Here is a 14,742-nt window from a genome sequence, read left to right on the forward strand (position 1 = left end):
CATACAGCACCCCAGCCTGTTATAGAGGCAACACACCTCAACACCTATTCTGAGGGCACTCCTATCCGTAGAAATACAGGGTCTGACCAAGGGCTGAAGAAGCGGCGATAAACCGGGGTAACGCCAACCCGTAGAGAGCCACTGTGCCATGCCCATCTCTGGATCTGGCCGTGCAGTCTGTGATGAAGCGGTCTCATATGTAACAGTCCCAGTGGCGTCACCTTCGCTGCAGCTGCCACAGGAGCCTCTGAAATTGTTTTAGAGGAACCGCTGTTCTGCTCCTGAAGGAATTCAGGCAGTTTAGCACTGACTGAGCACTCTTGTTTGTGAGACATGCTGTCATGTTGACCGAATCCAGCTCCATACCATGAAAAGAGATGTTCTGCATAGGGGAGAGTTCTCTTCTGGACTGCAGAGAACTGTTGGGCGAAGTCCTCGACAGTGTTGCCGAAGAGACAGAGGTGGCCTGGCCCGCAGTGCTGTAAGCCTTGGCAGCCAGGGCCTTACAGGCCTTACAGGCCTTGGACGGGAGGCACGGACAGTTCACCAGACAAGAGCACCACAACCGCATGCTCCACCTGGGGAACGTCACCGTACCCCCTGGCCACCCCACCATCGAGGGAAGAGCTCAAACATGACCGGGCAGTGTATGGGACTTTCCACGTTTAGGTGAGCTCTTCATGGACCTCTGGGAATAAAGACACTGGGGCAGAGCATGGCTGAGAGTCACGTCCGAAGCTTGACTGTAATTCTCAGGTCTCCCTTGTCTCTAACCAACGCAATGCCGGGGTCTTTACGATCCGTGAAATCAGACTGGGTAGAGCCCGAGGGAAGACTCAAAATGAATAACCTCAGTGTAGCCATGGACATAGGCTCGCAATGCAGGCATGAACCATCCACAAACGCCGTCTTATGGCCCAGAAATGTAAGACAGCGATCGGGCCAAAGCAAAAATCGGAATGAGTGGATACACACTGCCATCTTATATATCCATATGTACGGGGAGTGGATTGGCATGCAAATTCCACTAGTCAGTTGTCATTGGCCTTTTCTTGTAATGCTCATAGGTGATTGGGGCTCCCAAGTCGAATGTGACTGACTGAAAGGGAACCAGTATAATATCTTTTAATCAACATGATATAAGCAACTATTAACGCAGGAAACAGCAGACAATTGTACATAATCAATTACATGAATGTACCAAAGCATTGTAAATTTGTTCAAAAGAATGACAAATTAATTTTATGATGTGCACAATTGACTAGGTAATGTGGAGGTTGAACAAGTAGAGAATCTCAGTTCTTATCTGAGAAATGTACCAAAGTACCTGAAAAAAAAAGTAATTAACACACTGGGATAAGTTTTCATGCATTCATTTATATGACTTATGTCATAGGGTTAGTTACCCATTTTTCTTTTCATAAAATTTGCTTTTAATCAGTCTGTACTGATTACATGCTGTCAGCCCTGTGTTGAAAGTATTAAAGATGAAAGGTATAAAAACTTGATAAACCCTGGCTTATTCCTACTTCTGTGATTTTGGAGGCCACTTGACTATTTAACCCAGCATTCCATTTGCTATTCTAACCTCAGCAAATTCAGATTTAGCTGCCAGGGCCAGACTTGGACAGCTAGCACAGCCCCTGGCACTGGAGAGCAGTGGGTGGCTTTGGAGAGTGGGTCTGCCTCTGGAGCACAGAGCATGCCGTTAACCACCCTAAATGCAAAGTATAAATAGAGAGCTTTGGCTAGCAGCCCCACAGCCAAATCTTTCTCTGTCTCGGGATTAGGAAGAAAAAGACAGATATATTAAAAGAAAGGAGATAAAAAAAAACAGTAGGCTCGTGCAAAGAAGAGTAGCTAATCAGTGTAATACTTTGTTACACAATGATGTTGACAATGCCAAAGCTAAATTTTGTGTCCAGAACCATTATATACATTAGCAAATTTGTTTATTTAGGTGCTGCATTGGGTGCTAATTATGTACAGTGGTGTGTATTTGTGTACATACACTATATTGCCAAAAGTATTGGGTCACCCCCTTCTAATGAACATGTTTGACTACTTTAGTAATTTCCATGAGAACAAATCTTAATGTTTAAGCATATAAAGATATTCCAGGGAATTGTGTGTTTTTAATTTTATAGCAACAGTTTGGACAGAACCCTTTCTAGTCTAACATGACATTACCTCTGTGTATAAGGCTCGGTCCAAAAATAAATGATTGTTTCAGTCAGTGTGGAAGAACCTGACTGGTCTGCAGAGAGCAAAGTCCTAATCCCAGCTGAACACCTCTGGTGTGACTTTATATGCAGACCTTGAGCCAAAAACTCATCATAACAACATGAGGCCTTTAGGAAGAAGGTGGATACTTACAATGGATCTGTTCCCTGATAGCACAGAGATGTCTATTTGACGTCTGCATTTACATCTGCAAGACATATTTTTAAAGTGTTTGCTCATCTTCAATATTATAGGACGTTTCTTATCAGATGTCAAAAAGACGTAGCCTATATTAGATGTATGTAAGATGTTAGAATCTATATAAAACTGACATCTGAAAGACGTCTGTCAGACGTTTGTACACAGCAGATGCTTTCCAGATCAAGAGATCTTTAACAGATATTTTAAAGACCTACGTGTGCTATCTGGGTTCCCAACATGCATAACATGCATATCTCACAACTAATACATAACATCTGACACTTCAAACTTCTACAATTTTCTTTATTCTATTTATTATTATTATTTTTATTTTTTTACAGTAGTAGTTTATTTACAGGACGAGAGCAAAAACCGGTTCTATAATATATCAGAGCAGCAAAAATAAATTATATTAACTATTCATTTGGATACTCGCGCACAACAGTATGTCATTTGGTTTTGATGGACATTTTCGGTGATGGAGCTGTGTCTTTAAGAGAGGCATTTAGTAGGCGTGTGTATGGCTTGAACTGATGAGACATGAGCAGCTCTGAGCAGTTGTTACTGGTACTTTTGGAGTCAGAGCGATAAATTGACGGTGTCAACGCAAACGGATTACAATTTGGACAGCGCGTTTTTCACGAAGATGAAGATGTACGGTAAGTAACAATGCCTAAATCAGCTCTGTTGATTTGTGCAAGATTTTTATGATTATGACAGCGCTGCTGACATTACAGAGACATTGCCGACATTGCATATTTCATTACTTAATCTAAGCAGGTTACTTGGATTTGTCCAAATTTCGCTTCTCTAGACATAGATAAACCTTACATAAAATCCACGTTACGAATTAGCTTTTTTTTTCTTTTTTTTAAATGCAACTTACCGCCTTTATCTACGACCATAATATGTTACATAGAGTTATATGAGGTAGATAAAGGCGTTCTGTTGTGGTTTGCTTGTCAGTTGCAAATCCCTGCAGTGTTTGGGAATAATGTGAAATTTAAGATGACACAACGTTGTTCATGTTCAACGTTGTTCACATTATTTTTGTGAATAAGAACGTTATTCTTTCTCTTCTACGTCTATGACATTTTTTTATCCAAATGTTAATGTAAACACTGATTATTTTTCACATTTGTATTGCATTCATTTTGCAATTTCAGTAAGGGTGTTGTTTTGCCGGTGTTGTATAGTTGTCTGTATTTTATTTCGTGGCGAGTAGAAGGCGCTGTTTCTCTCTTTCCACAAAGGGAAAAGTTATGCTATTTTAATTTTCTGTTACCAAATAAACCACAATACTCATATCATATCCTTTTGTTTGTTTCCATCATTATTCTCATACATTGGCAACAAAATAAGGCGGATATGTCTGTTTTTTTAAATAAAAAAATTCTAAATTGCACCATTTATGTTTATGCAAAGTCTTTTTTTCGCATAGTAAGTTGCTGTATCACATATGGCCTGGAATATACCAGGAATTGATTAATAAAAGCATCTGGCAGTTGCTTTGATTTTGTTTGTGTTCTTGGTATACCAACTGCTGTTGAAGTGTTATGTACTTGTGTCTTAAGTGATGGGAATTACGTGCACGTTATACTATTCCATTACTGTGAGAATAATGATGCAAATCTGCCACTTGAGCCTACAGATTTAATGTCATTAGTGCAGTTATTGCAATTTACTGCCACATCTGTAGTATTATAAGTTAATATAGTAATCATTCTGTACAATGGAAAATGTCAAAATACTATTATATTACCATCCAATATCGCAACACCAAAATTATTTGAAATATATTCTTATGTTTCTGTGAATACTTTAGTCACCCCACTTTGTGTTTCTGTACAATGAGAGCCTTGAGATTTTTCTTTGTGCCAGTTGTCCATCATTGACTGTAGTCTTTTGACCAAGTGAAAAAAGTCCAGAATGGCATATCATGTCCAGCACAGATGTGTACCGACCCACTCAGGCTATTCACTCTGGATGTTATGATTGGCAGTGCTTCTGGCTGGGATGTAAGTAAGGTGAGAAGGCGTGTGTGTTGCCAGCTGCTTTCTTAGAGTGAGTTCAGCTTCTGGAGACCTACATCTGAGGTGTTTGTGTCCAGATGCTGACAAACATTAGAACCAACACACCAATACAAATGGAAAAAGACAATCACTTATGTCGGGCCGGGAAGTTTGATTATAGCTATCGTGATTGTGGATGGATAAAATGTTGGAGATTTTGCTTTATTGTTTATTTTGCTGAATGTAAATAAATCCACGTAGCACAGCACTACTTGAAGTTACTGACATGTAAGAGTGACATGCATGAATAAACATGCATAAATAAAAAAATAAATAAAGAGTTTGACGTACTTGATGTGAAATAGAGTCTTAAGTAAATGTAAACAAAAAGAAAAAATCACCTACATCTCGGATGGCCTGAAATTAAAGTAAAGAGTAAATTCACAGCTAATTTTAATTTTTGGGTGAACTATCTTTTTTAAAGTGACAGAAGCCTAATAAAACTGCTGCTATCTGTGTCATTAATGTTAATAAACAACAAAAGACAAATAGAAAATTACTCAATGCTCTTGACTGAATCCTTTTTTTATCTTTTAATAAGTTCATATTTGATTCATACAGCGACGACTGAATATAATATTGAACCGTTTGGTATGATATCCATGGTTCAATATGCGTTTGTGAATTGCAAAATGGATCCTTTTGTGTGTGCTTGTGAGTCTAAACGCTGAGATGAGGAAAAGCCTCCCCACTTATAGCACGCCAAACATCTTCCCTTGTAATGACTTCCAATGAGAAGCATTTCTAAATCTTTTGTCTAACAAAAGCGAAAATGTTTTTACTCCACAACATAAATTAAATGTTTGAAATAACTTCCTTTTGTGATCTGATGTAGCTTCTTATAGCAAAACGAGGCTGAAAATATATTATATACTGTAACAGAGGCTATGATTGATTGGCAATGGATTATAAATATACTTATTATGAAAATACCTGAGAAGAACACATAAACTATATATTGTCGCAGCTGAGCGTTTATTGTCTTCATGTTTCATCATTCAAACATATCTATCTTCTTGGGCAACACGCATGAATGCAATACTTTACAAGACAACTGCCTTGTCTTTTGCATTCATTCATTCCCCTGGTCGTTCTGCTGGGCAGCTCACCAGTTTTGTGAAGTGTATAGTGGCTCTGTGGACGTTGTTGGCATTGCCCCTCTGAGGTCTGTCAATAATTAGCAACTTGGCACAATATATAGTATCTCTATACTGCTCTCTCTACCAATCACAGCTTGTAGTTACAATCCCTTGTGCCTAGCTGGCATGTGTTAGCCGAAGAGAGATGACTGCTGGAAAATCTGGAAGCGTTTATTAATAGGATCCAAGCCTCTGTGCTAGAAACACACTGGACACACTGTTATAAATGGGGAGGCTTTTCCTCATCTCAGCGTGTAGACTCGCAGGCACACACAAATGGATCCATTTTGCAATTCACAAGCCAACTCAACTCAACTAGAGGTCTCTGCCTCAAATTTTTGATTTTGCTAATATTTTTTTCTGAAGAAAGATAAACATGTAGGCCTATAGTGATGAAAGGCAAAATATTAAATGTTGTGGGTGAATATTTACTAGGTAACCCACTATTTTGTAGAGGGGGGTCAAAATGGCATTTTCACCTGAGATTCAGAACCAAATTACAGGGGGTTAAAATGACTTCAGAAAGATGGCAGCATCGTAATATTACTTTTAAACAGAGATTGGTTGGTCTGTTAGTAAAATCTATTGACTTTAGTTATCTTTGTTGCATTGTGTGCCAATGGTGACCATTCAAAAATGGGGAAAGAGCACTTTTCAATTTTTTTCTGCAAAGTTTGCATGCCTGTAACTCAAAAAGTATTCAATAATATCTTAATGCCCTTTTAGATATTGGGTCTTAACAAACTTTACTCTTGGCATCTTCATTTGTCAGACCCTGTATGATTTAGTTCCAGAGATATTGAAATTTGAATATGGCTCCAAGAATAAATCGTTAAATTGTACACATTTTCAGTGGTCAAAAAACTAATTTGGGTCACTTGGCAAAAATATGATACTTCTTTTCATTTAAAGAGGAATGTCTAAAGAAATAATGTTGAAACTAGATTTCCTTATGTCAAAACAACTGCATTGAACATACCTGTCTGAGTGCCATAAATATTCTTTTTCTAAAGTTTGCAAGTCAAGTCACCTTTATTTATATAAATAAAGATTGCAATACAGATTGTCAAAGCAACTTTACAGGCTTAAATGGGAAAATGGAGTGTCAATAATGCAAAAGAACAATAGTAAACACTCAATCTTCAGTTAAAGGCAGTTCATCATTGAATTCAGTGATGTCATCATCCAGCTCCGTTCAGTTTAAATAGTATCTGCACAATCAAGTTGACGATATTGCTGGAAATTAAGTATCCCCAACTAAGCAAGCCAGAGGTGAAGCGGCAAGGAACCAAAACTCCATCAGTGACAGAATGGAGAAAAAAAATCTTGGGAGAAACCAGGCTCAGTCAGGGGACCAGTTTTCCTCTGTCCAGACGAACCAGCAGGTTGTTCCATGCTGCAGCAAAGTCAGATTGTGCAGAGGACTGTCAGATTGTGCAGACAGGTACATTCAATGCAGTTTTTTGAGAGAAGGAAACAAGATACATTTCTTGTTTTAATATTATTTGTTCTTTAGACTTTCCTCTTTAAAAGTAAAGTATCATATTTTTTGCAACGTTACCCACATTTGATTTTTGACCACCTGAAAATGTTTACAGTTTAACGATTTATTCCTGGAGCCTAACTGAATTTCCAGGATCTCTTGAACTGAACCATATGGGACCTTAAAAATGACAATGCCAAAATGAAAGTTTATTAAGATCCAATATCTAAAAGGGCATTAAGATATCTTTAATACTTTTTGAGTTACAGGCCTGCAAACATTGGAGAAAAAACTTAAAGTGCTCTTTCCCCATTTTCGAATGGTCACCATTGGCACATAATGCAACAAAGATAACTAAAGTCAACGTATTTTACTAACAGACCTACCAATCTCTGTGTAAAAATAATATAATGATGCTGCCATCTTTCTGAACTCATTTTAACCCTCTTATAATTTGGCTCAGAATCTCAGGTGAGATGCCATTGCCATTTTGCCCTCTACAAAATAGTGGATTACTCAGTAAATATTCATCCATGACATTTAATATTTTGGCTTTTCTCACTATACATGTTTAGTTTTCTTCAGAAAAAATATGAGCAAAATCATAAATTTGAGCTGGGAAGATTAAAAATTTTGGTTGAGTTGACACGGAATGACCCAGATATCATACCAAATGGTTCAATATTATATTAAGAATTGTGTCATTATTTTTTTTTTCAATTGCTAACAAGCATTGTTCAGTACTGAAGCCACATTTTCATTTACATTTCACATTTTCAAGACTGAACAGTCTGCATTGCCAACATGAATCTTGGCCAAACAGCTGATCTCATCTCCAAAACTCACTCAGATCAACAAAACACTTCATATATGTCTTGTCTTAAAATAAGCTTGTTTCACCATAACACTGGCAACAAATCTCATTCAGAAAACATACATTTCATTCATAACACACTGATCTAAAAAACAGTAACAACGGGGAGAATTAAGTAAACTTTTATCTTTGAAGTTTGAATGATTTGTCACAAGTATTTCATTATAGGATAAGAGTAACATTTCATTTTACTGAATGTATTACAGAACAAAGAATGAATGAGAAAAACAGTATTTTCCCCTTATTTCTTTACATACCAAAAAACAAACCCATCAACAATAACAAAATTTACTTCTGAAAAAAAATAAAAATAATATATATATATATATATATATATATATATATATATATATATATATATATATATATATATATATATATATATATATATATATAATAAAACCTTTAAAAATTCCTGAAGCAAAAAAAGAAAAAAAATCATCAACCGCATGTCTAGTATAATGAAGTATTGGAGTCCCAGCTTCTCCAGGGGGCCTTTCTGTGTGGCGTTTGTATGTTCTGTTCGTGTTGACATTGGTTTCCTCTGGGAGTCTCTCACAATCCAAAGACATATAGGACAGGGGAACTGGAGACTGTAAGTGAGTGTGAATATGAATGTGTGTGTTTGTCATCCCTGTGATGGACTGGCCATCTGTCCAGAGGGTTGTCCTGCCTATGACCCAGGAAAGGCTCCAGTCTCCCCATGACCCTATATAAGACAAGCACTAGGGAAAATGTATGGAATAGATGGATGGATGTACTGTAATGCTTCTAGTTGTCCCTCTCTGCCACCCCCAACCACCACCAATATGCCTTCCTTGATCCGTTTCCTAAGAAAATCATTCTGAAGCCATCCATCCCATTTGTTTTTAAAAAGATCACTGATAAAAATAAAGACAACTAAAAATAGGACATTTGGCTTGGCTTTCAGCTGAAATTGCAGTTATGTGTGTTTGGAATAGGCTAATTATTATTCAATTTCAAAGTAAATATTCTCAAAGTAAATAAGATTTTATGGCTACTTGCACATGAAGCCAGAGCCTTCCCTATTCAATCTTTTTTCCCCTCGTCTCAAGAAATATCTGTGTCCACACGAAACCGACACAAAACAATGTAGTACACTTGCCAGACAAGCATGTGGCGCTGTAATTCTGCCACAAAGATACATTAAAAACGGAGAAGACTTTGGCTATGTGCATAAATCTTGCCCGCGGTATACAAACGAACATGGAATAATACATTTATTAATCTGTGTTAATGTTAGTTAATAAAAAGGCAATCGTTCAGTGTATGTTCATGTTTTTGTTGCTGTTACGTGACGTCTGACTAGGGGCAAGACCTGGGCTGATGATATTGTTTCAGAAAATATGCGTATTCTCAGTACACATGAAAACGCCAGGGTGTCGTTTTCAGATTTAACCACTCCGGGAGCCGGTTAAAAAATAGCGGTTTCACTCTCCCAAAACGCCGGATCCATCTGGACAAAATGCCTATACGACACACAATTTATGCGTATACAGCTAAACACGTCTCCGTGTGGATAGGGCCTATATGTAAGGCATAATCTACGGCTAGCAGACGTAGAGGCAAAGAGAATTATAGCATGTATTTCATTTAATTATCGAGAGAGAGAGAGAGACGACAGTTTTGTGTGCTTTACCTGCTTGCTGCGTCTGTGCGTCTCTCTCTCTACAATTACTTCAAAAACAGCAATTTTATCACCTCGTTAATGGGGAATATCATGTAGCGATCTCTGACCTCTCTCTGTGTGTGAGCGAGCGAGTGATGCGTGTTGGTTAGTGTGCATCAATTAAAGCAGCACATTAATATACAACAGTGATGAAGCTACCTGTGCATTAAACGGTTTTAATGCATACCTGCCAGCCAATCAGAATCCAGTATTCAGACAGACCATGGAATAATTCAATGTAATTCCTGCAGAAATGTTTGCCATTGTTCTGATTTGAATGTGCTTTTATAAGTTTTGAAAGCAGTGTGTTAGCATTTGAAAAATGTGCTGAAAATATATAGTGTTTTGCAGGTTGTGGAGTATGAATGACAAAAGTGTTCGTGGATTTTGAGAAATGTGGTAATTGAATGGAATTTGTCTGAAAGCACTGAAAAATGATTCACAGTTTGTTTAGCATAGACTTCTATTTTGCTGAATGCGTGAACAGTTTTGAAAACGTTGTTTCAGTATAGAACAATGCTTATTAACAATCGAAAAAAATGTAAACTGATGGAAAACTGGTTGTTGTTTTAAGTAGAGTTTGTTTTAGACTTTCTTCCTGAAAGTCTAAACTGACTTTGTCAAATATTTTAACTTTGTTTTACTTCGTTACTTCGCACTTCTTTGTTAAAAAAGGTTTGTTTATTTGTTTGTTTACTTGCATTTCAATTCCAATTTCTAAATATTCTTAAGAATTAAAAGTTATTTGAAAGGGTGTACTTGCATTATGCTCTTATATTATCATTATATAGTCAGTGGCAAAAACAAAATGCTCTTAAAATAAAAATAATAGGCCTATTGCTTATTTCTGGGGCACTATATTGCCCACCAAAATGTAGATATCATGACAGGCCTAGCACCAACACAGTATTTTTTTTTTTCAGGGATCAGCTTTTTGTTGTCCTGCTTATTTCTTTTGTAGAGCTGTACATTGCTTTTTATCGCAATAACAACCCTCCCCCTTTGCAGAGAAGGGTCTCTGCACTGCCCTGCACTGCTCTGTTTATTTGTTGGATTGTGGGAAAATTCCTGCTCTGTCCATGAGAGAAACCATCCCTCTTCCAGACATTCCCATAAATCCAGCTTCAGCCAGAAGCTTCTTTGGGTGGCAGGGTGTTACAAAATTCAGTGCTTTTGGCCCCATAAATATAGCCCCCTTCAGATTAGTCAGTGAATGATATCTTTCCAGAAATTACGCCGATCGACAGAACAAGTTTATATTTAGAATACATTGCAATCACTCCAAAATAGATGACGACAACTCGCACACCTGCATTAGGAGCTGCACTTCTTTGCGTGCCTATTAGCCGTTTGCTTTTCTCGCAGCACCTGAAGGATGTGTTCGCAAACATTACAAAGGCAGGACCCGCTTTGAACAAAATCAGTTGGTTTAATTGCAGATGAGTGACAATTCAACTATATCCAATGAACAATGAGGCTAGTATTTGCTGCCCATCTTGACTAGTGAACTGGCGTATACACTGTAAAAAGTTTTGACTTAAAAACTTAAGTTTTGTGGCTGCCTTAAAATGATTTAAATTACTTAAAAGCACAAGTCATATCAACTCACGATTTTAATTCTTGCTTAGTGCTGAGTTGCTTTTAACTGTGCATGCTAATGTGTGAATGCCAGTATACAACAAGGGCACAAAAGTAGCAAAAAACTATCAAACAAAGTTGAAAATGCTCAGTGGACAACCACTGAGACAAGCTTGGAAAAAACATGTCCATTATAGTCCTTTTTTTTTAATCATTTAAAAGGAGAAAGAGGTCCTGCAGTGCACCAGCGTAGTCTTCGTATTAGGAGGCCAGCTTGCATGCCCTTCTTGAGTGTATGAAGTGTCTCACCATGAGCCTTTAAAATCAGAAAATAGGTCAAGTAAAAATTACTAACAGTTGGTTATTTTATATACACTATACACTGATAAACTTCAATATGCACAAATACTTTGATTCAAAAACACACTCAATATTTTGAATAACAAAAAATTGATGGTTTAAAGCAGGGGTGTCCAAACCTGCTCTGAGGGTCACTGTCCTACACATCTGAATCAGTTAACTACGGTCTTACTGGGCACCCAAGGCAGGTGAGTTGCGGCAAGTTGTAGCTAAACTCTGCAGGACACCAGGCCTCCAGGACCGAGTTTGGACACCTCTGGTTTAAAGTTTGGACTCTGTTGAAAACCGATGCAAATATGTGTTGATTCAAGTCAATTGAGACATTTCACAAAACATATTTTAAACAGCAACGGCTGCTGAAGCGACAGGGTAAATTGATGATGACCAGTCAAATCAGAGGTGTGATAACGGTTTGGATTTCCGACGACTATAAATGAAAGCAATGAGCAATGAGAAACATTGCCTGTAAAAAGTGAAAAACAATTACATGGAAAAAAAACAAACTTTTAAAGTGGTTCAAATATTGACTTATCTTAATATATATTTTATACTCTTTTAATTGGTACAGAAATGCAAAACTTACCCTTCATGCAGTCTCAGACTTGCAAACAAACGTGTGCTTGTAAAAAAGACAAACAATTATGTAACTTAAATTTACTTGTAAACAACACACACAAGCAACAATATTTCCTACACAACAGCCTCATAACACATTAATAATCTGAGCTGCCTAAAAAAATTAAGATTATAAACAACTGAAAAAAGCACAAATGTCAGGGTATGTCAAAACTTCTCCAGGCCCCCAAAACACCCTTAGACCCCAGAGGATTAACCTCTCTGTGCTCTTTGTTCCAGTTCCTCCTGCTCCGCCCTGGTGCTTCTCAGCTCTGTCCGCTCCACCCTGGTGCTTCTCTGCTCTACCTGCTCTGCCTTGGTGCTCCTCAGCACTGCCTGCCCTGCCCTGGTGGTCTTTAGCTCCACCCTGTTGCTTCTCTGCTCTACCTGCTCTGCCTTGGTGCTCCTCAGCACTGCCTGCCCTGCCCTGGTGGTCTTTAGCTCCACCCTGGTGCTTCTCTGCTCTACCTGCTCTGCCTTGGTGCTCCTCAGCACTGCCTGCCCTGCCCTGGTGGTCTTTAGCTCCACCCTGGTGCTTCTCGGCTCTTCCTGCTCTGCCGTGGAGATCTGCCTCCTCCGTCCTGGTGCTCCTCAGCTCTGCCTGCTCCACCCTGGTGGCCCTCACCTCTGCCTGCTCCGCCCTGGTGCTTCTCGGCTCTGCCTGCTCTGCCCTGGTGCTTCTCGGCTCTGCCTGCCAAAGTACTATGGTTGTAAAATACATTCATGAAAAAAGTAATATATTTGTATATAAATATATAGGGCCTACTATAAAAATTAAAAGACATTTCTTTTAAATGTATAGCACAGTAATGCGGCAGCAACATATGATAATTAAGACGAAAAAGAAAGGCTATTAATAATCTTTCATTGTGCAAAATTATTATAATACGAATGGCTTCAATACAGAGTGGCGCAAAGCACTTATGCACATCCCATGTGCAGAATGATGCACTTGAAGCAACACAGAGTTACAGTGCGCAGTGCTCCGCATAGAAAAGTTAAAAGCACAAAGGGAAGAGACATTGATGCATAGTGAATTAAATCTGTGTGATAGTTTGAGCCTTTTCTTTTAACAGTTTAAATCTCAGTTACTGTGCTCATGAAGAACAATTCATAGTGCTCTCTACTCCAGTGTTGTGATCTAACACGGTAGAAATTAACACAATTTAGAAATGAAATGAAACTCCAAGATAAAGTAATTTTATGCAAAACCATTTATCTTTAATTACAGATCAAGTATAATATTAGGAACATTAAGTCATCTTGGAGAGAGTTTCATCGTCTTGACTCATAACCAAATGCGACACGCAGTTTGAATGCTGAATGGAGGATGACAGACAGCCGCAGTGGAGAGAAGAGTTTACGTGAACTTGACTTAAATATTCATCTGTACCTCACATTAAACTGCGGAATGGCTTCAGGACACTTGGAATATAGTGCACAAAAACTTCATGGTGCTTTATGATGTTTTTGTTGCTTTCGTGGGTCTTAACAATAACACAGAATAGTATACGCAGAATATTGGATTTGGATCGGTCTCATCTGACCGATACCTGATTCGGCAGAAAATGCCAGTATTGGAGCGATACCGATACTGAATATCGGATTGGCGCACCACTAGCATCAATGCACCACCAGAGCTACAGAGAACAGATGGCTCCTCATGTTTTCGAATCACTCTCGCAGTACTTTGATGTCATACGCTGATCGTCTGCACTGTGCTGCTCCAAGTCGAACACACCTATACATTTTGCCCTTTGTTGGAATTAAAAAGTAGGGGCCTGGGTATCGTTCAGAATTTTTTGATACAGATACCTTGAGTTCGATACCGGTTCCTGAACGATACTTTTTTCTATATCAATTTTATGAAATCAGTTTTAACAAGATTACATTATCTCAAAAAAATGTATTGTTGGCATTTATACAGACTCAAAGCCTCATCTCCTGAGCCACTGCACAAAGGAACAAAATATATCCAACACAATAAGTCAGTGCACATAGTTTTAATAAAGTTCAAATAGTTTTCAGTTTACACATCTGTTAGGCTACGTTTACACTAGTGCGTGTTCGTTTTAAAACACACAGCTCAGACAGAATAATCATTTCTATTCATTTATTCTAGGTTGTTACAGACTTCAAGAAATTTTCATTTTCATAAGTGAGTGTTTTATTTTCTTTCACCATATGTTGTATTGTTAGTAAATTCTGTGTTGTATGTCTAATTATTTGAAAGCATAAAAACAACTTAGTTTATTCAAATTTATTCTTAATGAAATTAAATGAAATGCTTTCTTTTTCCTCAGAAATGTTGTGTTCTGTATCTGGTTTTCAAATGAAGGCATACAACATTAATTTAATTTATCTTTAAATTATTGAAAAACAAACTTTATTTATTTGGCAAACAAAGGGGGATTACTATTAACATTAAAACATGGAAGAAATGTTGTGTGATCATTACAAAAAATGCTCATGAAGTGACTCTAAGAGCAGTTCTGGAGATGTTGTTC

At 37.9% G+C, this 14,742-nt stretch overlaps 1 protein-coding gene across 2 annotated transcripts in view; it reads left to right on the plus strand.

Annotated features, from left to right (window-relative positions):
- Positions 1-2,999: 2,999 nt before the first annotated feature.
- daam2 (dishevelled associated activator of morphogenesis 2) overlaps positions 3,000-14,742 on the plus strand; it is a 111,117-nt gene continuing 99,374 nt past the window's right edge. For both annotated transcript variants that reach the window (XM_079385609.1, XM_079385611.1), the window contains exon 1: positions 3,000-3,083. The gene's annotated coding sequence lies outside the window, so the exon portion shown is untranslated. The remainder of the gene's footprint in view (positions 3,084-14,742) is intronic.

The sequence above is a fragment of the Barbus barbus genome (assembly GCF_936440315.1).
Source record: "Barbus barbus genome assembly, chromosome: 30".
Taxonomy (NCBI): domain Eukaryota; kingdom Metazoa; phylum Chordata; class Actinopteri; order Cypriniformes; family Cyprinidae; genus Barbus; species Barbus barbus.